This window comes from Gymnogyps californianus, chromosome 1 (assembly GCF_018139145.2).
Source record: "Gymnogyps californianus isolate 813 chromosome 1, ASM1813914v2, whole genome shotgun sequence".
NCBI lineage: Eukaryota > Metazoa > Chordata > Aves > Accipitriformes > Cathartidae > Gymnogyps > Gymnogyps californianus.
In genome coordinates this window covers 38,566,980-38,594,165 of record NC_059471.1, presented here as the reverse complement: position 1 = coordinate 38,594,165, position 27,186 = coordinate 38,566,980, and positions in this window count along the sequence as shown.

Below are 27,186 nucleotides of genomic sequence, written 5' to 3'. Positions count from 1 at the left end.
GTTTTGCCCACATTAAAAAAAAAAGTCTTAACAACTTTCACTGGAAAAATCTACTTGCCCTAAGCTGATGAAGAACAGCTTTGAAATATGGTATAGTCCTTTAATTGTCCTAGCTATGTATCAGTATAGTCATCTATATATTACAAAATCATTAAGCTTTAAAAGAAGCAGAGTTCACACATAATCAGGACCTTGTTAGAGTTATCACCTAAGCACCCTGCAGGTTTCATCTGTGCTGGAGCTGCTCTATCACAGGGCAGCAGAAGCTCAGTGAGGCTTTTCCTGCAATTATTCTTATCTGCAGTAATTCCCAGAATCATAAAAAGATAACTTGCATCTGGGGCACATACACTCTCTTTTCTAGTATCTTCTCTTTCTTCCCTTCTTGCTTTCTCCTGTGACTGCTCACTTCTGCTCCAAGATAGCATTCCTGCCACAGAGCTCCAAGAAACCTTTTTGCCTGCAGAAGCAACATATGCTAGATGTCAACTATATTTGCTCTTATGCAGTGCCCCTTATCCACGTTATGCTCTTGGTATTCCCTCACTAGTATCTGCGTGGCAGATTGAGGAAGGAAGCACGAGCCAAGCAGAGAAGACCAAAAAGCTGGACCTGAGGATAAGCGGATGAGTAAATGGAGCAAGGCAGAGCCAGTAGAGGTGAGAAGCATGGGATGGAGCAGAGGCAGGAGGGCCACTGCGAGTCATCAGAAGCCAGTGGGAATGGGAGCCAGAGTGGAGTGGGACCACAGGCTCTGGGTCAGAAGAGCGTTAATTCAGGTAACTGATGAACATAGTACACCATGCACCACCTATACATCAAGAAAGAAAACTGCTCAAACTCTAGTATTTGGAGAACAAGCTTTAAGGGGGAAAAAAAATCAACGAAGCATGAAACATTCCATTCATTGGAAGTATTAAGAGGAAAAAAAATAAAGATTATACTCATGCCTGTCAGGGACATTTTATATATGCATGCCTTCCTGAAGGGGTTAATCTCTTGGAGTCCTTTCCATTCCTAAATTTCCAAGATTCTAGACTGCTATAAAAACCTAGCTTGATTGTATTCAAGTCCATGAAAATGGCTTCAGTTTGTGCATGTGAGTCCACTGCATAATGTCTTAAACCAATGGTGCTAACTTTTAGCATTTCCCTTTATAAAACTGAAATGCACTGAAATTACCCGGTACTGCTGAACAAGTCATTATCAAATAATATTTTGTTCATTTTTTCCATATTATTATACTGGGAAATTTTCAAGTTCAGGTTAAACTGCCTTCACTGGAAAGAGAATTTCTCCCCAAATATACACAATCTAAACAATGTGTGTTTTTAAAGTGTGTTTTAAGTATTTTAAGTTTGTGACAATTAAAACATTTTCCTCTCCTATAAATAGAAACAAAAGAATTGTAGTTTGCAAGTGTTAATTGTCTGCTGTGATTCACCCACAGTTAAAGGTACAATGGACATGGCCAACCAGTCTACATTCAGACATATATTTGTAGGAGCTAAATTCTTAATTTTTTCCCAGTCCTCAGATTAAGGCACAGAAAGTATTCTGGAGCTTCATTTCTGCTTTCAGCTGGTGTGAATCAGTCATGTAGTATATCATAAAACAACAGTGGCAGTAGCTGAATTAGATATCTGTTTAATCCAACAATGAAGTTTTGGGGGGAAATATTTCCATACAGGCATTTTGAGTGGAATACATGCATGGAATTTGTCTGTATATACAAAAGATGCCAGAACAAGCTAAAGTTCTATTTATTATAGAAAGCTTGAGGTTGTGGTTAAAAATATATTCTCATTATTGGACTTCCCTCTAGAAAAACCTAATTCTGCTTAATGTTACCTTAGCCTTCACATATTGACAAAAAGCTCAATGTGCTATACTGAATCCATTCACAATAGAAGATTCAATTAATAGGCAATGAGACAACAAAAAATATAAACCAACTCTACCTGTAAACTCTCATTGGGCAGCGGTTATTTAAAAATGAGACAGCAATAATATAAACGTAAACTTCTGGGAAGGAGTTTAAATGTTATTTTTATTGGGCTTGTTGGTTTGTTTTCTTTTTTTTTCTCCTTTTTTTCCCCCCCCCAGATAAACTGCAGTCTGTGAGTAACTTTTTGGACAGATGTTTTGTTGCATATCTCTGCTGAGTTAGGCTGCAAAGACAGGGATAAAATAGGCAGAAAGAGTTACTTAGAAAAGTGATATCCCAAGACAATGCTTGTATGCAGTATGGAATACACCTCTTACAACATTAATTTGGCTTAAATAAATTAAATGGGGTAAAGGAAACAAGAAAAAGTAATGGCAAATAGTAAATTGACTTTCTCTGAAGGTTAAATTAATGATGCAGAGAATCACTGCTTCATACTAACATAAGACAAACTCCATAGCTTTCACAAATGCAAAAAACCCCCATGTTATCTCCTCTGATCTCATCATTCCTGGGTAGGAGTTGGCAGTAACTTGAATGCAGTAGATCTTCCACTCATGTAAGCTAAGTGATTCCTGTCTGTGGTTTAGAACAACATGCTTAAAGTTAAGTGAATGCCCAAGCTGCTTTCTTGGGCCACGGTACAGTGGTCAACAGTTTAAAGAATGGGTCCCAGAAAGGGAAGGGACACTGTCTACTTTTTTACAGTAGTCTTCTTATGAAATTTTATTACCCCACTGTTACACCCTCCATAATAGTAAGCCACTGGGAAAAGAAATCAGCTGTAAATCTTTTAAAATCACAGTATTTGTTTTTATGCCTATGCTCCATCCATCTTTATGAAAGAGGATAAGGAGGCTGCAATGATTCTCAATTTGACAAAATACCAAGTATTAAGAAAATCTTACTGTTTCCCACGCTCAGAATAAATGACTTTTATGCTTCTGTGGGTCTGTTTTACTACTTTGAACCCATTACTCAGGACACCCATAACATCTCAGACTCATTAATCTCATTAATCTCATTAATCTCATCTGGGAGGTTAATTTCAGTCTTTTGATGCAGTCTCATTTGAGTCTTTCCAAAGCACTGTTAAATGTAGGGATCCATCAAAATGATCCAAAGTAGATATTTTTCACACATCTTTCTTCATTTCTAAAAGTTTAAACAATTTTATTGAAATAATAGAAATAAAATAATAGAAACAAAACAAATAGACTACAAGCCAAATAATAGAATAAACTTAATTATCTTGCCTGTTTTCTGTCTCCATTTCATTTTGAGCAATAGTCTGACCAAAATTTTATGGACCAGATATTACATAATTATTTAACATCAGAATGCTTTTGTGGTACAGCCAGTAAGAAAGATGTTTTATTAGTCTGAAAAGTTGACAAACATACTTTTAGTCTTTTATCTTCAAAACATTTGTTATTATACCAATTAACTGTAACGCTCACTTCAAGCACAGTAAGTCATCATGAATCCTGTCTGCTGAGAATAGATTTACTTCATCTTACAAATCAAGTGTTTTAGTTCAAAATATAAATTATTTATCTCATGTAGCAGGTGAAAACATTGAAATGTATTTATCTCTTTAAAACTCACTTCTGTTTTGATGCTTAGAGAAAGCTACCATTTTAATATCTGCCAGCTTCCTGGTAGAATTAACCCAGTAGAGTTAAAAGGCTGAAAAAATTAGTATTTTTTACTTAATATCACATATATTTTGCATGGAGTGCAGCTGATAGTACAGGGAGATTCTAGATTCTCCCAAAATATCAATTAATTTATTCCATATATCTCTATGCTCATATTGAGTAGCTCTCAGTCTCTCACATTAATTAATTCTGTACACCTCAGTCTCATATCAATTAATCTTGTGCTCCCATACCTTTGGAACATTTGTCCCAAATACCAATAGCAGGGACAAAAGTCCTATAGTCTATGGAGAAATCCTCAATAGCCAGCTTTGCATTTTAACAACAACTGATTGTGAGAGCTGAGCTGATTTAATGATGAATTTTCCACGTTGGTATTCTTATCCCTAACATCCTACTTAGGCTCTTAGACAAGCCTCTGCCATCAATCTCATCCAACAAAGTCTATTTTATTTAGGAGGTTATATTTATAGGCATGTAATGAAGGCCCAGTGCATCTGATATTGATTAAGATGCTACTACCAAAATAAAAAAATATATTTCTATTGATTAAGCGTGCCTGTTTCAAAAGAGTGGAAAACATTGCACCTGCAGAAATAAACCCAACATTTCTAATTTCTTTTGAATGTTAGTAGACAATGAATAAAAAACCAGGATTCTGCCTTCTACAAGCATACCTGCAGAAGGCAAATATCTGAGTACAAGTGGCATGAAGATTAGTCCAAAAACAGAATGACAATGACAATCTTTAAAATAGTTTGATTTCCATCTCATTATTTATGAAAATGTCAGCTAGGAGAGCTCACACTATAATTTCCTCCCAAAACAGGGAGTTTTCAAAGATAAAAGAGTAAAGGAAAAAAAAAAAGAAAAGAAAAAAAGTACTAAGAATTTAAGAAAAAACATATATGCTATGTATATTGAACAGTCAAAGATATAATGGAGGCAAATGTTTTGTAAAATATGTGCACATCAAATGTTGGGGGTTTTTTTTCCCCTAAAGAACAATAGTAAAAGCAATGTTTGATCTCAGATATCTGAAGTCGAGAAAACACCACTTCTAACATTTCAAAACTTGAGCAGCTTTGAAAGTTCTGCTATTTAGAAACTTATCAGAATGAGATACAAGAAAAAATAATAATTCTTGGTTTTCTCCTAAACTTATCAAGGGTCAAAGACCAATTGCACTAGGGAATTATGCTCACAGGTGCAAGGTCTCCGTATAATGGAAAATGTCAGTTCTATTAAATAAACATATATTTTTGTTCATGTAACAGATCAGATAGCAGACTCAATAAATTTAGGATAGAAATTATTGCTTGTAAAAAAAATTGTACCAAAAATTTCATCAAAACGGACAATTTTAACAGCACCAAAGCATTTCATGGGTTGATTTAAATTTTGCAAAACCTCTCCGGAAGATAAATAGATTAATTAAAAATAGCTGAACTTTATTTCCAGCATTGTAAAATTGGAAAGTTTATTTTTTAGTCACAACAACTTTGTAAAAACAAATCAATACAATTTCAGACTATTTAAATTTCAGGTAAATACATATACTCCTTAACACAAACTGAGCTGTGTTTTCTTTTCAGGTTTACAAGACACCAAAAATGTTAAAAATATTTTGATTTTTAGAAAGATCATCTAAATAAAGATTCCTTTTTCACCAGCCTGAATTGAGAAGTAGATGTGAACTTCTGGGACGTTGCAAACAGCCATAACCACACCACCTACCTCAAAAATTTCAAGTCTTACAATTCTCCAGCATTAATTGGTACTCCAGCAAAAATATTTATCCCTACTGTTTTTGCAGCAACTGGGGTTTTTTTGCAAATACGAAACTATGAAACTTCTTTCTGTTTTACAAAAAAAGATCTTTCTAGTACATTTAAAATCAATTAGGGATTATCATGCTAAATATGACAGCATCTTAGCTTATGTGAAATATATCTTCTTTCTATACTATAGAGGGAAAAAAATTGAGATTTGACAAAACACTTACAGACATCTGTTCAACTTATCCTTGCTCTATTTTAAAATCACATTTTTTGCTTTTGCATTAAAAAAAAAACTTATTAAAGATGAATAAAATGGCTTTAATTCATCCTATAGGTCTTTAATTTTAAATTCAGATTAGTTGTCCCGTATTACAGATCAAAATACTGACAAGAAAAAAAATTATTTTCATGTAAATTATATATTGACACACTGCAGTAATTTGTTTGAGTAAACTCATGAAAATTCACTTCTAAATACAAGTGTGCTTTTTTCATATATATTTCAAGGTGAATGTTGAATAATTTGCTTGACATATAAAAATATATGAAAACCAGAAAGGAATGAGTTAAATTAAAAACTGGTTTAAGTAGAGAGAGTTAGAATAATATGTATCCATCTTTGAAACTGCCTGGTTTAAAATCACCTACACAAAATCTCATCTTGGTTCATTGACAGGCCAGTGTTAAATTTTCTGAATAAACATATAAGAATGTATGCACCTAGTGATCTAGTTGCACTGAATCAGTCATAATAAACTGAAGAAACATGGAAGGAAAAATCTGGAAAGTCATTCAAGATGAAATTTGTTAGCAAGAGGCTAGAATTGGATTGGACTCATGTTCTCCCCTCTTCAAAAGAGGGTTTAGTCAAGGCTAGATTATCTCCCATCTTTAGAAGTTTAATAAATGCCAACAGTGCATTATGGCAAATAAATAACAAAAAATATTATTTTGCTTATTCTTGTAATTTTTCTTAGAGCTTTCTAAGAATTTCCTGGTAACTATGATCATATCCTTTTCTTCCTCCAACCTTATAGTAAATTTTGATATACGAATATCTAAAGATACAGGTCAGCAGGTTCCACATTTGCAGTACATGTTAGTAAAAATGCTCTTTATTTGACCCTTAACCTTTCCAATAAGCTACATTTCAACAATCTAACGTGATGTGAAAGCATATCTTCATTTTATAAATGCATTCCTGGACCTCTACAGCGATAGACAGCATGATTTTCACTGTGCTTCATCAATTACTTGAAGCAAAAGTTAACAACAAAAAACCTAATCTCATTTAAAAGTCCTTCTAGATACACTTGCATGGGCTGGGGGTGGAATCGCCATCGCTATACATGTCACTATACATGGTTTGTTTTTCAGTATCTTTGTCAGGATTCAACAACTACTAGGACAATAAAGATGGTCAAGTGCTGGAGGAAGCGGGCCTGTTTCAGCCTGGAGAAGAGGCAGCTGCTGTGAGACCGACCAGCAGATGCCTGGTACCTATGAGGAAGTTACTGAGAAGACAGAGCCAGGCTCTTCACAGCAGTGCACATTGGGAGGATAGCAGACAATGGACATAAACTGAGGGTTCAGACTGGTTATGAGGAAAAGCTTTTTCACAATGAGAACAGCCCAGGGAGGTTGTGCAGTCTCCATCCTTGGAGGTTTTCAAAATCCTACTGGATAACTGTCCCAAGCAACCTAGTCAAATCTCATAGCTGACCTTGCGTGGAACAGGAGATTGGACTACAGCCCTCCTGAGGGACCTCTTAGTCTGAATTATTCATGATCCTATTGTTACGACCCGGACCGGACAGACCAGAGGGTCGTAGAAGTTCTGGGATCCCCCCGGGCTAAATTAAGGTGAAACGACACCAAACGATCACTTTGAACGCTTTATTCGAACAATCCAAACTGTACAAAGCATAACGGTGGGCAGCATGGGTTGCAGCAAAACGTTCACAAGAAGAGAGAAAACAGAGGAAGAAGAAAGAAAAAGAAAGAGGGGGGGAAAGAAAAAGAGATAGTCACCACCCTTGGCTCCTGCGATGTCGGCGACGAGCGTGGCAATCCTCCGGTGATGGGCGCGCGCCGTGGCTCTTTCCAGTTGTGTCTTTTATAGTAAATCTCTGTCCACAGTCACGCCTCTTGAAGACTTATATGGGTTCATTCTAGACAATTCTCAACATACATGGTAGTGTTCCAGAGGGTTCTTCACCTACTGAGCATGTGCGGCTTATTGGGGTGGTGGTCTTAGGGACTTTCCAAGGAGCTACAAGCCCCCTCCTCAAATAAGCTTTGTGTGGCCTCTGGCCATCTGTGGTGGGTTACCAGGCTGGTTCTGCCAGAACACAGGACTGCACACCCTCCGGCACACCCCCTGTGTCCATGCCAGCCAACTTCTTGCTAATGGCCCTCTTTGTTATGCAGACCGCACCTTGGTTGCTACAAGGTTTGAGACATTGACAGACATTAACTCTTCCAGTCCCTCACACCTATGACTGACTTTTACTGTGCTAGTACAAACTATAATTAATAAGTTGAAAATGAATAATTTTCCTCGGCTATTTTGATAACGCTTTATTCCAAAAGGCAGGAAAACTGTTTTTTTTTAATACTGATGCTATGGTAACATATTGTGGATATAGACATAAAGACATAATGATTGACAGTGAAAGTGAATCTGGGAACTAAAGAATCCCGATCCCACTAGATGCTGTTTTCAAAGCTGTGGAAAGAGCTTGTGGAAGGATACATAGTCATAAACACTAAGACAATATGTTATAGCTATTAACTTCTTCCAACTCCTCCAAAAAATAATGGGTTTCTTCTTCTATACTTTTGACTACACCTACTTATGCACTTAGCATGAGTCTTATGCACTGAACATGAGAATCACTCAATAATTCCTATCAAAGACAACTTTTGTTTGGCAGCATTTCCTAATTTTTTTTTAGATATCACTGTGCATACACACATATCTGAGTAGTGGCACCTTGGTCAGTGATCACTGAAGGGCTCTGCTTAGTACAACATGTTAACAGAGGAGGGAGAACATCTCCATTTCATTGTAGTGCTGCACTTTGGCTCATTAAGTCTAATATATCACTTATCACAGCATTATGTTGTTTCAATTAGCAAAGAAAAAGCTACAAAAAGAATCTGCAACAATAGTCAGACTAAAGGGTTTTTTTGGGGAAAAAAAAAGAATTCTGATTAAAGACAAGTCATCTAGTGGGGTCAGTCTCTAAATTCGTTTCCATGTCCGATAACACTTTCACCCTACAGTGAGCAAACTATCTTAGGTTATAATTTTATAAACTGTGAGTACTTGTATCAGTATCTCATCCTATCAGAATCTCAACCTAACATTGAAGTGTTATTGTAAGTAATTACTAAACTAAAAATAACCTCCAAGGATAATTTTTCAGCAAGTACACAAAGAGGTCTTTGCATATTAGCAGTCAGTGTAAGAGCAATGGACCTTCACAACATTGCTTCACTTGCACAACATTACTTAGTGGTTTTGCACGCTCAATCAACCACGCTGACCAGTAACAGATACCATTAATCAATGAGCCATTAAAAATCTGAAGAGTTAATCTACTTTTCTGTAGGAAGTTTTTCGTGAAAGGGGGATAATTACCAGATTATTTTGAGGTACAGATTAATTTTAAATAGTGCAATGTCTATGACTGAAGTGCCTCTCTTCTTACGTTTGAACTACCAAAGAAAGCAGTTTCATATTTGAAAAAGGTCATTACAGTTTAACAAATTTACTCTTCTAGAGCTATTCTTAATTGTCTCATTTTTACTGGATGCTCTAAACAAATGCTAAAAAAGAAAAATACCACCTAATCTTAAAAAAAAAAAATCTTGGACAACATAATTTTCACTGTAATTCTAACGGTGAAATCTGTGAAAACAGTTAAATAAATATATATTGTAATTCTACCACACTTCATGAATGATGATATTACCTTTCCAGCAGAATAATTCAGCAATATACTTATGTATGCAGGTAACTTTACATAAACGATGAATCAAAATGAAATATGAAAGGGTACGTGGAAGAAGAGAGCATCTGCTTCTTAAAGGATATCTGGTCAAGGACCTTGTCAGCGCAGAAGGGTATAATAAGAAAAGAAGGAAGCCGTGAACAAGAACCTACATAGATGCAAACGTGATGAACAAGCGGTAAGGGAGGCAGTAAGGAGAAACAGACCAGGTCAGTCACACTAATTGATAAGGGTATGTGGAATGTAGGAATGTTTATTTCATTAAGATTATCTGATTAAGGACCTTGTCAAATGGGAGACTACAGAAAAGGGGGATCTGGTGCCAGCATTTGGAGTCAGACAGGGGATGTGGGTGCCCCTGCCCTGTGGTGTCAGCTACTGGAGCCAGTGGGGTCTTTAACCTCCAGCCACTGGAGCAGGAACGGTGTATGTCTCAAAAACCAGCTACTGGAGGGATGGGCATGAGTGAGTTGAGTGAGGGGCTCAGTGCTGGAGTGGGACCACAGGTCACAGCCCGTGTGTTGGGTGCCAGCTGCTGGGGGCAAGTGTCTGTATCTTCTCCAAACTGGGTGTGCATGGGGTGTGCGTGTAGAATCGCTGGCAAACTCCAAGCTGGACAAGCCAGTGAGCAGGGGAGCCTCAGGTCCAGGCAAGGCTATGAGGCAGGCAAACAGTCCTTGCTGGTACAACCAGGGAAACCTGCAAGGGGGAACAGCAGCAGCCATGTCCCTCAGCCTGGGCAGAGACCCCAGGTCCCCTGGGCACTGGGCTGGCTCCAGCAGCCGGGCAGGAGGGCCCTGGGCTGGGGCAGCTGGAGGAGGTGGCAGCTTCTAACATCCCTTAACAAAGTTTAAAAGGCTACATAAGAGCTAAAAATTTCTTTCATATTGCTGTGCTCCAAGGATGGGCTTGGATACAGCCAGTATCTAGCTGTAACAGGCTCTTCTAGCTCTAGAAAGTTAGTCACATAGTCATCTGGTTTTTAAACCTACAGTTTGTATCTAAATATAATTTAGGTAAATGTCTACATGATCTCCCTCCGGTAATCTGCAACTAACAAGGTAAAGAGCGGGCAGAAAGTTTGAATTCACCTCCTTTATATAAGACTCAGGTCCAAAGTACCTAGCTGCTGACCCCATGTGTACCTCTGTCTGTGCATGTGTTTTGGCAGATGCTGAATTAAGCCCACAGACTAGGAGAGTTTATTGAATTATATCATTAGAAGCAGGAATTTTAGCTGGTCAAAAGACATTAAAGAAGAACAAAAAGATAGTCTAACATCTGTACCTAGAGCAATGATAAGAGCAACACTAACTGGGGATGAACATAGTCTCTCAACTTGTACTTAAGGGTACTTAAGGGTGTGGAGAGAAAAGTTGGCCAAAAATCTGTAGAAAAAAACAACAGATAAAGTAAACAAATATGACATGGCAAAAAGCTTGACCCATTTCTAGCCCAGTAGCTAATTCTACCTTTTTTTTGATGTTTGAATAGGGCCAAGATTAGACTGACAGGAGCCCTGTAGAGCAGAACAAAACTATTCTCCCCTCTACCTGCAACTATTAGCAATCTGACTACTAATTTTACATAGTGTTTATGGTCTGATTGCTTACACTTAAACCAGCAATCTCCTCCAGGAGAAGGGAGAAAATTAATCTGTCTGTTTTGGTTTCTTTCACAGTATTGAAAAAAAAAGTCATTGTCAGATATTGTTTACAAGAAGAAGAAAAAAAAATCCATTTTTCTGCCAAGCCTCCCATGTTTTAATACAATGAATAACACTTCCCTTACAAATGATTTTTGTGTGCCAGTGGGATTCCAAGCTCTCAAAAGATTTATGTAGAATCTTGTTAGCTTGGTTTAATGATAGATGTAATACAGATTATATTCTTCACTTGTATCATGGGATATGTCTCTATAAAGTGTTCTTTCTTTAAATAAAGGTAAACTAAGCAAGGAGCTTGAGTCTCACACTGCTTAACTATTGCTTCAGTATCTCTGATGCTTTTGGATCACTCCAGCAAGTTGTCCCCAAGAAAATTCTGACATGGAGGGAGCTAATTCAAAGCAATGCTCGTGTGAGCTGGTCCATGTTGCTTGGTCATGAGCTCATTCTATTGTTTCGTAGAATAACATAGCTACGCAGACAATATCTATACCAATACAGAAAATGGCCCAGTTTCTGTCCTCTGGCTCTGAGGGTAAGTTATCTGGCATAATACGTCTCTCCCTACCATGTCATTAACCTATCACCTCCTTAAAATAGGGTAGCTTCACTCATACTGCCAACTGGAAATATCTTCTGTCATGCCCTATACCCATGCCCAGCATTGACTGACAATCATGCAGGGAAACCATTCCAGAAAATGGATCCAGAAAATAAACCATATTGCAAGCCAGTTTTTAAGCCTGTTTAGTTTATATAGTTAGCTTATAACAGCCTGCTAAGGCCATTACAGTCTGTGGTCTGAAGAGTTAAATATTCCCTCTTGGAGTGTGCACAGTGGGTGACCAGAAAGTTTGAATGCAATGCAGACATACAAGTGTCGAAAGACTGGACTTCTATCCAACCAGGCAGTAGTACTCATTTCTACTTTTCCTGATCTTTGCAGCCTGACTGGTTGTACAGATGGTTTTATTGCAGGGAACAGTACAGCAGATCAGAGACTCATTAAAAAACTGAGCATTTATATCTGAGGAATTTCATTTCAAAGCCACTTCCAGCTGACCCAACCGTTTGGGTCAAGGATCTAAGGTAGTAAGACAGGGAACTAGTCAAAATCTATATGTCATTAGATATATATTGGTCCACACTAGTACCATAGACCTCTTAGGCTCAGCTGAACTTCTGAACTTCCTCTTTTAGGTCGTGTGCATCTCTGAAGAGTAATTTTTAAAAATATATGTATCATAATGGCATATGAAATGCTCAAGGTTTGATATCTAAGTTCTCCTTTGTGTTGCCCTTCATCTGACTTAACTTTAAAATAACTGCTCATTTTAAGTCTATCTGAAGTTTAGAGCAGATGGCAAAATTGCCCATCTTGCTAGTAAGATGTAATCTGTTACAAGATAAGGGGGGACAGAATGCAGAAGATTTAGAAAAATAAGTCAATTTCATCATTCAGGAATGTAAATCATAGAGCTGTAATATTCTTTCTGAAACTTCTTAATGATCAGTTACTAAAATAGCCAAACTAAGAATGTCAGCCTTACAGCTGCAGCTTCTTAAAACTGATCAAAGCTAAACCCTGTGCTCTCCAAATTTTTAATCTAATACTGTGCATCCTGCCTATCACCTGTTTCTCTTTGCACAGCAAAATTTGATCACTGATTAAGAAAACTCTGTATACATACCCGTAATTAACTCCTCTGCCCAGTACTTTAAGTTAGCAACAAAAGCCAGCGTAGGTTCCTAAAAATTCATACTTAGAACAAAATGACAACAAACGCTCAAAGAACTTCTGATCACACTAGCTCGTTTCCACCTGAAAATATGGCAAGCTTACTCGCACCATTTGATCACCGAATAATAAGTTAAATATTATTCCACACTGACAAATAGTGAATTCCCATAACTGTACTTACATAAAATGGAAATTTTAACCTCACGTTACTGAAGAGCAAGCTAGCCCCCACCATCTCCTGCACAAGTCATTGTCAGAGTTAGAAAATTTTTCTTCCTGAGAAGTCTTGGCTTCAAAGTAAGGAATACATAATGTTGTCGTGCTTTATTAGCTATCCTGCCTGAAGTGATGACAACTCAATAGCTGGAAGGAAGGTTCTCAACAGCCTTTCAGTATTTCAGTATTTGTTTCAGGTCACTTTTCACCCATTGTCACTACTGGTCTTTTACATCACAGATCCTCCTCTGGCAGACCATCTTGTGCAACAGCACTTAACACACAGTTACTCCTTTGGAAAAGAGATTGTATTATGAAAGACTCTGCAACTCTGCCACTGAAGGTAATAAAACTCTTTTTAGCAATGTCCCTAAGTAAGGCTCCTTTACCCTAGTGTGAGGACTGTCTACATGAAGCTGACTCACTGACCACATGATTTAGTTCTCTTCTTACTACGGTTCCAAATATGACTGTGTAGTCTCTGCAGTGTTAAAATTTATCACCTTTTACTTTATCTAAAAAATGTTTTGTAACTGACATGCAAACAACATTTAGTTAGTTCAGTTTATTTCCCCCACAAACACCCTGAGAGGAAGCCTCTTTGTTAGGGAGTCCTTGGGAAAGGGCCTGCTTTTCTTCATTAGTAGGTGCCAGGAATGAACTCCCTACTCACAGTGGCAAAGGAAGCAATGTGCTTTGCATCCAAGAAAATTCCACCTTGGTTCACCTAAAGAATATGACCAATAAATGGTAATGGAATAAGAAATATTTATTTACTTACAGTTTAGGTGTACCTGGTAAGTACAGATACTCTGTTTCAAAAATTTGTATTTTAATATATTCATATGCGTGCCTAATTTAATGCTGTAGTGTTTTGTACATTTGTTTTCAATTACAGACCTTGAAACTACTTACTCAAAGGCAAATCTTTGTAGTTCTTTTTGTTCATAAAAGTCACTTAAAGAGGGAACTTGAAAACATCATTAACTGCAATTCATCCTTGATCCTTTCATCCCTTCAGAGCTTATTTAAACTTCAAAGTCTTGACCCATTCAAATGATTTAAACAAGTACTCTGAAGTTGCAAGAGATACATGACAACCAATAAAACTTCTCATAATGTGATCTTTCTTCATTGTGAAATTTCCTAGATAGGAATGACAGAGAAAACCTGTAATATCTGAAAGAAGAGAGTCATATTAAGATTAATTTTATGAAAGAGCAAGATGGACCTTAAACAATGAAATACTCTGATCACATTTTTATTTCAGCCTTATAAGCAGATACTTATCATGTTGACTGTATCTGGCGCATTGTGATTTTTTCATCATGGTCATATACAAACACAATCTCCAATGGCCAAATTCATACAAGCACAGTGAAAGTCAAAACAGTGACATGGTTCGTCATACCTGGATGGATCCTTTTTGGCTTAATCCTAAGATAAAAAAGAATATAAAGAGCTAATTGCATAACCTCACTCTCCTACATATCTTATTTCTCACGTCTTTTAAAGTTCATTATTTACTTTATATTTCCATGCTTATCCTTTTTTCAGTCACTTCCCCTTATAACCAGCAAAAAAGAAAAGTGACATGATGGTATTCAAAAAAAAAAATCCCTAATTTTTTATGATGAATTAGGAGTTTCTGGAATCACATAAAGATGAGGATCTCATTTTCATTGCCTTTTAAACAATTTGTAACCCTTCTTCATAATGAAGAAAAGCTTGAAAATTGGACTGTAGGGTATCTTAACAACTAAAATTGGCTCTGGTCTAAAAAGAGGAAAAAAAATTCCACAAATTAGAAGGCCCTTAGCTGGGATTGGTACTGCAATAGCAGTGAGCTGGTTCCTAATGACTGTCAGTATCAACCAGCTTCTCAGTGATGCTGGAAGAGAATAAGAACCCTCCCTTCTTGTGTGGCCTGCGTAAGGGATAGCCACCGTCATCAGCCTTGAGGAGTGATGAGGCTGCCTGGTAGATACTATTCTTCCCGTCTTTCTTCAAATAATGTAAAAGAGTCTGGGAAGGGATACAGCATACATAATAACTGGTAATTTGTTTATTTGTTTGCATTGTTTATTCTCTTGCAGAACTTGTGAGAACTTGGTTCGCAGAACAAGTGAGTTCCAATGGGGTGAGTATGTGGCAGCCTTTGAAAGGGCATTGTAAGCTACTTTTTCCCCAGTGTAAACTTGAAGCTCTAATGTTCTTGAAATTAATATTATTTAATGTTACATTATACAAACTCAGTAATATATAATAATGTAATTCCAGTATATGTATTTTTTTATCATTTTATCCCCAAAACATCAGTGCAACCACTCCCTCTTTACTTAAGGAAAGTACAATTAGTTCTCATTAGTGTTATTGATCATTACAGACCGAGCTCTAGTCATGTTCTTGACTAAGAAGGTAAGAAAAAAGACAAACTAGAATGGACCTTTTTTTGTCAGAGTGTTATCCCTTACTGTGACACACAGCTACCTTCCATTTTCTATTTAGTCTCATTTCTTTCATAATTACTTAGTTTAGAAGCTCCTCCAAAAATTTGCAAGGTTACCCTAACATGCCTGTATCTTTCTCTAGATCTCATTTTTTAATATAGTTGCTGTATTGGCTAGTGATAATTACTCATTCCACTCCTAAATTGATACAATAGTTGAACATTCTTGTTACCTGTGTTGTAATTTCATTTATTAAAATGTGTGTATAAAGGTAACATTGTGTTATGTGAGGCACTTCTTATGAGTGAATCCATAAGTGTTTTCACTGAGTTGAGAGGAAACACGATCAGGCTACTAACAGAGGAGGAGAGACAGAGGAATATAAACCAAATGCTCTGCATTTGTATACCCCTTTTCAAGCTGTGCTATGGCTCTGGGATCATCAGTGGCACGTAACTGTGCAAGAAGTTTCTCATGCTCTAGCCCTAAACTTGCCAGATTACTCCCTCAGCCCAGTGGAAGTGTTGTTGCCATCTTTGCAGAGGATTTCCTTGTTTCCTTGTTTCACATTAATATTTAGATCTGAAGCCTTTTTCTCAGCAAAATGTGTTTCAGTATCTTCTAACTAACTCACTAGTTGAAAGCGCAGGAATACAGGCCTTCTTTACAATAATGATAAAAGAGTAGCAATTAATAGTTGTAGATAATGTTTTCTTTGTACAAATGACCATGTAAAACAGCCATGTCTACCATTGAAACTTCTTGATACTGTAGATCTTAGGCAGCATCCTCATTTTTTTTTTTTTCTAATACTCTGCTGACACCTTCTGGAATACAACACTATTTTGTAACTTTATAGCAGACTTGTGTAGTGATAATGATGGAGTCAATAAAGAAAAAAGTCTGATGCTGCCACATGTAGCAAAACACAAATATAAGTATAGCTTTTACATTCTTGGTGCCAGTTTTCACTGATTTTAAAGTATCAAAATCATAGAACAATTAGGAAAACATAATAAAAAGAACTTATGTAGATCAAGAGGATCAAGTTTCAGGAAAACAACTATATTGCTGCTACTGCTAATGTCTATAATATTTTACGTTGTTCATAAAAACCTAGCTATTGGAGTCAAGGGATTAAGGCAAAATCTCTGATTTCTTTTTAAAAATGACTAGAGGTTAAAATCAAGAACAGGACATCCTTTCAATGCCTATCTCATCTTCCCCATTTAATTCCTCTATATTCTTTATTCCCCATCAATGTATCTTGTCGTGGTTTAACCCCAGCTGGCAACTAAGCACCACACAGCCGCTCACTCACTCCGCTCCCTGGTGGGATGGGGGAGAGAATCAGAAGAGTAAAAGCGAGAAAACTCGTGGGTTAAGATAAAGACAGGTTAATAGGTAAAGCAAAAGCTGCACACGCAAGCAAAACAAAACAAGGAATTCATTGACTACTTCCCATCGGCAGGCAGGTGTTCAGCCATCTCCAGGAAAGCAGGGCTCCATCATGCGTAAAGTTACTTGGGAAGACAAACACCATCACTCCAAACGTCCCCCTGTTCCTTCTTCTTCTCCCAGCCTTATATGCTGAGCATGACATCATATGGTATGCAATACCCCTTTGGTCAGTTGGGGTCAGCTGTCCCAGCTGTGTCCCTTCCCAACTTCTTGTGCACCCCCAGCCTACTCACTGGTGGGATGGGCTGAGAAGCAGAAAAGGCCTTGACTTTGGGTAAGCATGACTTAGCAATAACAAAAACATCCCTGAATTATCAGCACTGTTTCCAGCACAAATCCAAAACATAGCCCCATACTAGCTACTATGAAGAAAATTAACTCTACCCCAGACAAAATCAGCACATATCTGAAGGTGGAAATCTTGAAGCACATAAAGTTTCACCACTTGAGTATGAGCATGACCCAGTTATCCATGACCTCTACATGAAGCTGGTAGGTACAACACAAGATTTATGGGACACCTTCATCCTTCTGGAGCTGCAGCAGGAGGCCAGGCATCTAATGCCTAAAATGACAACAAATATTTGTATTTAGGCTACTGAATCCCCTTGTTGCCATATTCAAAGACAATTTCACTGACACCTAGTTGACTTTCATCCTTAATGACTGAAAAGATAAAAAAAGCTATTGTTTCTTCTTTTAAAAAAATTAAATAGTAAAAAGAACACGTGATTCATAAAGGTAGTGTCTCAAGTTCCTGCCTTTTATGCAGTCACAATAATGCCGTGGAACAATGATGAGAATGTTTTTGCTTTTTTTTGAGAGAAAAGGTTGTTCAATTCTAACAATTTTATTCTACAGGGGTTTTTTAAACATGAATGTGTTTACGTGCACAGTTTAAAAATTGTGACAGAACAGATTTCCATTGGAAAGCAATGATTCAATTAAATAATAATTTAAAAAAATAGTTGTGGGATAATTCACATGAATACACAGGAAATCATCAAATTATTTACTTTGACTTTGTGTAATAAAAATGCATTCTTCATTATAATGACATTGGATCCAGTTACTTATCAAACAAAAAATACACCTACATAATCAAATAGGACTGCAGAGACCTAGAGGCTCAAGTAAAGGGGACTGTCCCTCAGGTTATTTTCTACTCAATGCTGCCAGTCAGAAGGAAGGGCAGGCAGAAGCAGGCATATCACACGTATCAGCATCTGGCTACACAGCTGGTGTTACCAGCAGGGTTTTGGTCTCCATGACCATGGAGATACTCTTCAAAGACTGTGGATTACTGCAGAGAGATGGGATCCACTTATCAAATAGGGGCAATGACATCTTTGTTAATAAGCTAACTAACTTATTGAAGTAGCTTTCAGCTAGATTATTTTGGGAGTGGTGTCCAAAGCTTGGAGACAAGCAATGATCCAAGGGACAAGCTGAAAGTGCCATGGGGACAGCTCCCACACTCCCCCCCAAAGACAAGAGACAGATGTCATATCATCTCAAGTGCCCGAATGCCAACACTCATATTCTGGGAAACAAACAACAAGAAACGTGTAGTCTCCATGTGCAGTCTCAGGATTATGGTATCTTTGGAAGTACAGAAATTTGGTGAGATAGCTCACAAGACTCGAGTACGGCAATGGACAGTTGCAGGCTATTCAAGAAAGACAGAAAAAGTAGAAGAGGAGGGGTTGTGCTCCACAGAAAAGATCAGCTTGACTACCTGGAGATTAGCTATAGACCAGAGGACAGATCAGATGGTCTGATTTTAGAGGACTGGAGAAGCTGATATATGAGTAAGGGTTGAACCAGATGATCTCCAGACGCCCTCTCCAACCTAGATTTCTGTATGACTCCATCGTGACATACTATTATTAGTAATGAACAGTCCTTGAAAGGAAAATTTCACAGTGGGACAGACTGGGAATGTCCCTCATTGGGAAATAATGTCATGAGCGATGCAGCATTGTTCATGCAAGTAACTCCTTCAACCGGATTCATGAATCTGGCTCTTACTGACATAGATAATGTGCAATGATGTAAAGCAGTCTTTTCTCCTTTAATAGTTGAAGGAAATAAAAAAATTAGTTCGGAGGAAACTGAGGACTCAATTTGTATTGGTTTATAATCTGCGTGAAAAGAACTGGTGATATAGGAAGCCAAGCAATACTATGCATGTTTATTTTTCTTAAACAGCGTAAAACTAATGTCCATGAAGCTCACTTTGTTATTTAGCAGTTTGACAAGACAATTTCACAAGAACTAGGAAATTACATGCTTAAATCCTTAAACTGCCACTAGAAACTGCGTATATGGACTCCAGTATTGCTCCATCCATTTAAGATTATTCCTACTTTTCAGAGTTGTTATTTAAACTATGAGATAGCCTAGAATGGATTTCTCTTTTGCTGATGCAATGATTATATATTTTGAAGAAAGCTTTATCACTTTTATGTTTCTCAGTGAAGTTTTATTAGTTACTAAAGAACATTCCTTACAGAATTTAGCAAAAAAATTTCACATGAAACAGACTGTAGTCTACAGTTTCTGAAAGTATATAAAATCATTATATGGGGAATGGAATTTACATATATAATCAGTTCTTAACAATTGCAACAGGAACTCTCCAATATTGATACAGACTGCCAACCAGCCAGCCAGGTATATGAGACATAGGTAGTTCCACATGTAAAACAGTGGTAAAATTTTAATCAGAAGTGCTAGCAACGACAGAGAGCACAGAAATCTGTCTGAGTTGTTTTATCACAGAACCATAGAATGGTTTGAGTTGGAAGGGACCTTTAAAGGTCATCTAGTCCAACCCCCTTGCACTGAGCAGGGACATCTTCAACTAGATCAGGTTGCTCAGAGCCCCATCCAGCCTGACCTTGAATGTTTCCAGGGATGGGGCATTTACAACCTGTCTGGGCAACCTGTTCCAGTGTTTCACCACCATTATCATAAAAAATGTCTTCCTTATTTCAGGGAGGATATTGTCTGCCTTATTACTGCTGATATCCTCAGAACAGCCTTATGGCTGCACTCTCTCAAACATTAGACCAAACCTGGCCAGACTAGATTACTCCTGCGTGTCCTACTGAGAGTAGAACAAATTGCAACCAGCACTGTTCTTTCCGGATGCAGGACAAGGGAGCAAAGGTTCTCTCTCACACCTATGGGAGATGTAAAGGTGCTGCATAAAGGGTAAAGATTTAGACGCAAACACAAGAATCAGTATCTATACCTATTGCAGTAAATAAAACAAGGGTAGGACAAGGACTCTTTCACTTATCCCCAGTGCTGATATTAGTTCATTGTTAAAACACTCCCTAGCATGGTTTTGGCCCCTTCCAATTCTCAGACTCCCAGAAAACACAGAAGCAGTGCCTGGGGAGATGTGTGTGTGCCTGTTGCCTCTCATAGTAGACTGGGAAAAGTGAAAAACCACCTTCTTTAAGAGGAAAGAGGAAGAAAGATTTTTAGATCAAGCCTATTTACAGCTGCAGGTGTAGCCAATGTCACATCAGACAAGGACATCTACAAAAATCCTGGTCTACAATCTTCCACATAATGCCAAGAAAAAAATCTGAAAAACCCCCAAGGTTAAAACTCACTCTTACCACTAATCTAAGCATGATCGAGTATGGACAGAAATTGGCGATAAAGTGTGAAACTGCAGATGATTGTAAAAGAAAATAATGCAAAATCAATCATTTCTGATTGTCCCTGTCATCAGGTATGGGTAATATATTATATGGGTAATAACCCAGAAGATTTTTTTTTAATTGGATACTCCTTTTATTTTTATCATAGTTTTGGTTTGGTTTGGTTTGGTTTGGTTTGGTTTCCTCAAAGAAGGTAGGATATAGTCTAAGTGTAGCAGACGGGTTATACCCTAAGTAGAACTTTTTTGCTGGCTTAGAGATAGTTCACATCCCTCAGCTTATTTGCCGGCAGAGGTACTAATGCCCTGAAGTTTTGTAACCCAAAGTCTGCAAATCCTAGTTTTCCATGAGTTATATTTGACTACATCTCCCCACCAGATGCAGAACAATATTTTCTTGGCATGGCAGGCATTTAATTAACAAAGTATTATGAAAACAATGTGCAAGCTAACCAAATAACATATCCACTATATTCAGTTATATACACTTTTTATAGCTGCAGAATAAAAAAGGGAAAAAACCTTTAATGTCACTTCCTAAGCAACATAAAGGCATTTTTTCCCTATAATACCTCAAATTTCTTTGTTTCCTTACTTTTCAGCCAAAAGAGACCTTTTGCAGTTAACCTATTGCATGAGGCAATAGATCATCCAATATCCAATGCTATCATAAAACTGAACTGTTTCTCTAGGTCTCAAGAAAAAATAATAAAAGAAGAGAGGAGTAATGAACATCTATCCCTTATCTAACCTCTGACCTTTTTCTCTGGGGCATCTGAGATCCTCTCACAGTCTTCTAAATCACTTGGGTTCACACCATGAATGTTGGCCTTTTTAGTGGTAATGAATCTTTCATCTCTGAACAGCTATCTTGTGAAAGCTGTTGGCAGAGCTTCATTGTTCATAAGATGAGCCAAATACGTCTCCAAGCCAAAATTAAGAAGCCAAGTTTTTGTTAACAACTGGTACCAAAAATATGCAATGAAGCAGTTGTACCACTTGATGGAGCCATTATCAAGTTGCCAGCTCAAATGCTCATCCTGAAAATTAATGAGTGCAGCTGTAGCTGTCAAGAGAAGACTGAATCTACTCAGTTTTCTAGAAATTCAATAACTAGTGAGCCTGGCCTACTTAACAGTGGGTTACATCAACCTGCCAACCTTGGAATAAATCTTTGTACTATTATCATGATAAACTACAATTTAGTTTGCTATGTGAGAATGCTCTGGGAGCAGCCCCTCACCGTTGATGGCTTTGTGGTGGGTTTTTTTTTTTCCTTCCTACTCAACAGCCACATTTTGCCCATAATTAGTAGTGTTTTATTTTAAAATATTTAACAGAACTGGAAGGGGTTCAGCTGCTTACCCTCTTTATTGAGCATCTTGATACTTTTTTGTTCTTTCCAAGGAGGAAAACAAACAAACTTCTTTGTCCTAAAATCAAAACAACTGTTTGAAGAGCTCTGGCAATAGTCTAGGGAAATACTATTATCTCTGAATGCCCTTGTCGAAATTCTTATCTTGTTTTTGCAAGCTACTTCTCTCCGTTAGGACTAGTGAATATCTCACATTTAAAGTTGGAATGTAAGTAGATATGCATGGGGTTCTAGTCCTTTCTGAAAGAGGCACACTTAAAACACCAGAACACGTTGCGGACATTTGATTAATATTGCCTACATGCCAATAAATTACTGGTAGTCATTTTCAGGCTTCATGGAAGGTGACCTAATGAATATAAAGAGAATATGAGTAATTCAAAAATAATGGGAAAATTTTCCATCAGCTGCAGGCTCTTCACATACTAAATTGACAGGGAAAACATTGAAGGACTCATTTCAATTTGTTGTATGCTTATAAAACCAATTTTCCACCTTCTCTGCTCTAAGGGAATCACTGATTGGAAGTGCTTCCTATTTTCAGTTGAAAGTTAGTGCAAAACTCCATCCAACACTAATGTTAACTGACACTTTAGACCATGCATGGTATTTCAGTACAGAACCACAGTGTATTCACATTTGTTTCCTCATTCAGGGATAAGAAACGGGGTAGGGGCATGCCTTGCACTTCCAGAAAGTAAGTGCTTTGGGAGGACAGTGATGAAGGGAAGGAATTCACCAGAGCAGAATAATTGCCTTTCACATACATATCATCATTTCTCTGCTCAAAGGAAAACATAAGCATGAGCAGAGAGACTTTATATTTAAAGGTCCACATAGATTAAATAAAAATCACTGATTCCAAGATTGGACTGCTTCCTCATGTGGTATAAAACTGTAGGCTGAGTTGAGCTGCACAGTGATTTACACCAAAATAATCTGACAACACTGGAGGTGACAGATTGATGAATGAACTATACCTAGCACTCTATAAAAACCTTTCTCATAGTTTTAATAATTTCTTTTTCCATTTACTCATGTTTTTATAGCACCTTCTGAGGAACCTTTTTTAACAATTCAGGGTTTTAAAAGATTATGGGCAGCTATCTTAATTCCCATTCATGTTAACAGAAATTGTGAACATTCAATACTTCTGATACTCAAGTTTTCCTATTTCAGCTTCCAGATTGGCAACTCTCAAAGCCCTGGCCAAGGGCTTCATTGTGTGCTCTTTTTTGGCTGCAGCATTTTGATCCTTTGTGCTGGACTTGCATGCTTTTAAAGATCTCTTAATACAAGTAGACTACAGTAGTGTCTCTTCCTTTTGATACATTTTTTAGCCAACAGTATGATGTATTAAACATAAAACAATATCTTTACATGAAAGATTGACTATGTAGACCTCCTAACTACCCATATCCTTGCTGACGCACTGATGTACTCATTTACACTCTCAAACGTCTAAATCAGTGGGTACTATGATTTTTTCTGCAGAACCAGAGACAATACACAGATTTCATGACAGTTTACAGGGTTTACAAGACAACCACTAGCCACAATAATACAACACTCTTATATCTTTCCTGCCTTAGTTTTCTCTCCAGTCTTGAATATTTCCTCTTCCTCCCTCCATCTATCTTCTTCCATGGAACATGAACTTTCTCCTTCTTCTCTTTAAAATGATTGATAAGAGAGTTTTCCTCCTACTCAGTTTTTAGATCGCTTTGTTAGCTAATAGTCCTGATGAGCCTCAGCAGATGACCAATGTCCGCAATGATGTAGTTCACTGACAGCCTGCCTGGATGGGCTGTTTTGCTTGGTTTGATCACATTCTTTGCCCAAAGAATTTATTTTCTAACAGAAGATTGCCAAAGTTCAGCCAGGCTGCCTTATGGGTCATGTGCGTCTGCTCCCTGGAACTGCACGTGAAGTTGAAAGTAAAAAAAAAAAGTAGAGAAAGTACTCAAGCCTCAGGTTCGTAATGAAATTTTTAGTCTCACATAATCCTCAGTGTCAAACAGAATAGTTACAGTGTTTGTGCACAGATTCTGTATGTCATCACAGAACATAACTGAAACATGTTGGGGGAAAAGCTTCCTCTAAAGCAGAAGGTGGGTAACAGAGAAAGGGAGATAAAGCCCTTGACTATGTGACATTATTCTCTCTCATTAAAATGAATGAGAGCTGGCAGCACATGGTCCATTACAAGAGCAGATAAGATGACAAGACAGCCCAAGAGGCATCAGTGCAGTGTAGAAATGGTCATACTTTGATTCACTCCTTCCAAATTGGAGACAGGCTTCCAGTACAGGATTAGCTTGGATATACATGACGAAAAGTAATCCAACATTATTTGTATCAGTTGACTCTCACCATTACACACGATGACAAGTGAGAAAATAAAGTTCTTGTTTCTTCATAACATGAATGATTTGGATGGTGCCCTTTCCAGAACTATCAGGACAGAACGTTAATTGCACAAAACATCTATATATCAGAAAAGAGCTGCCTTCCATCTCAGCAGCATGTTCTTCATTAATCACAAGGGAGCTAGGGAAAAACATATTTCCTTGTAAGCATGTGATTCAGTAACAGGATTTTTAATAGTCTCATGGCATGGCTTTGATAACACTAAGTAGGTGACTGTCAAGCATGGCTACCAGAGAATGCAGATACTAACTGCAGTCCCTGACCCATCAGCTACTGAGCCTGTATTTCCAACAGAAAGACAGGAAACACTGGCATGGAAAACACCACGTCCTACATATACTATAATAGTTCTGTTAAGTGTTCTGTTTTGCTTTGTTTTGCTTTGCTTTTTTAATGCCAAAAATAAGCTGTTTCTTCTTTTCTGTGGTATCATACTGTTCATGATTACCTTGGCAGGCAAACACAAGTTAATTTTGGCCCCAGATGCTTTGTTTGTACTCCAAGCTCACTTGACATCACACTGGTGCATTTTGTCAGGGTATCTTATCTTAGGCTCAGCTCTGCTCTACCCACAGCTATACAGCTTCCACTTGAGTTTGGGGACAGATCAAGTGAGTCTGCAAGAGGCCAAGCACACTTCCTGAGTAGTTTACAATCTTAATTTCCTAATAATAGGGCCAGATTAACCGAATTTATTTTGTACACAAAGGATGCAGGAGGAGCTACTCTTTGTTACAACAAAAAGCAGCAGCAGAGGGACAGGGAAAGCTGGGCTGTGGGCCATGTTTTTGTGCCCCTGCAAAAGCATCATGGATCAGCAAAGCCCCTCAGGTATTTCTGTCTGCACTATTTCTTCACTCATGCCACATGATGGCTCTTTTCTGGCTTTGTCACACTTGCTGGCTACCCTACATTGCACTACATAAGCTCCTCTTCTTGAGCGTCTTTAGTTGCAGCAAGGGAATGGTCAGTCTCCGCAATCCATCTCTGCAACCCCAAACAAAAGCAAGTAGGCGTCTTTGTAAAAAAACGTACTGCACAGTACTCAGGCTATACTGCAAATAAATAAACTAAATGCTTCTATCTTCCAGCATAGCCTCCAATGGCAGACTTTGTCCTAAAGACAACTAGAATATGCCAAACCTCCCCTCTCATAGTGGGACCCAGACAGTCACCAACCTCCACGGGCTGGAAAGACAGCCGCAACAACCTAAAAATATTCTGGACCTGCAAAAGAACAAAGAGATCACAGTACTGAATAGCAGTAATTCTGGGTGGCCCTGGAGATCTGCAAAGCAACGTCTCAAACTCACATTCTTGCCTGAAGTGCTTAGAAATTATTCTTGCCAGCATTTTCTAACCAGGACCAGGTTTCATTAGCTAGCTTTTGCCCCTGCTTCTGGCTGGCCAGCTGAGTCAACATGTGCAACATTTAATTTTATGCACACAAGTTTACTGGAATAGTGTCTCCTGTATGAACAAGAGTTAATCTATGCTCTAGGACTGAACAACTAAGGATAATTTTATCACTGCAGATACCATCTGTTTTGCTCTTTAATTACGTTACTCTCCATAATATATTTTTTTCCTGTTATAAACAGTTGGAAGAACATTAACTTTTACAGACCCAAGAAAAAGAACCAAGTATTTGGCACCCCCTATTACCCAGTGACCATTGCGACTATTCTCATAAAGTAATTTGATTGCAACAAAGTATTATTTGACTGATTATGGAGTAAGGGGCAAAACAGATGAACATTTAGTTGTCAGCCAAACAGCAAGACAATTTAGACAGATTTTTATTTACTTTGGCATCATTTTCCACATTTGATTCCAGTTTTGTGATCACATAAACCTCCAGAAGTCCCAAGTACCATTCTTACCTAGGGAGATGTCAGAGCAGAGAGCCTTCTCTGAAATCTGTTTATCAATTTAGCAGATCAAGCAAAGGTATAACTACCATAAGAGAACTTTGAACTTGCATTGTTAACCAGTCAAAAAAACTTTGACACACTGAAGCATGTTTGCCACAAAACATTAATTCTACCCTTTGTATATATTTGATTACAATACTATGTTTGGTTTTTCATTTCTTATAACAGCATACTATGGGTTTTTTAGAATTTATGAGCTTTTCAAGTACTTAATTTTTTAAAACAACTGCAACTAGTTTTTAAAAATCTCTTACATTAGTTTTGTTAAAATTCCTGTACATGAATGTGCTTCTGTATGCAGTATTTCATAAGGTGAAATCTTGGGTGGATAAAATATGGTTACATTTTTTGGCCAAAATCATTTTCATTGCAAAAATAAAAAAAATTTTTAAAAAATTGTAAAAATATTTGCAAAATTACATAAATTGTCTAAATGTCTACCTTTTTTCTTATTTGCTCAGTACCTTGCAATAGAGCAGTTCGTACAGGATAAATTCAGAAGTTCTTGACAGTGATGCTATGTTCATCCTTTGAAATTATGTCAGCCCTTTCTGAAAGTAAGTCAACAGTAATTGGTTACCCAAATATCCTCTGTATATTTGAAAATCTTCCCATATAGGAATAGGTTCAGTTCCCAAGCTGGCCACAGGATGACTGGGTCTGTCTTTACCTTCCCCTCCTTACTTGTTATCCTTTGCCAGGCAACATCCTTTGTACCACCTCTGAAAGACAGCAGGGCCAGGCTTAATGAAGGCTAAAAAGTAAATGATGCATTCTTACTCCCCACTTAACTTGAGTAATTGGCTGCCACTGCTTATTTTGCAG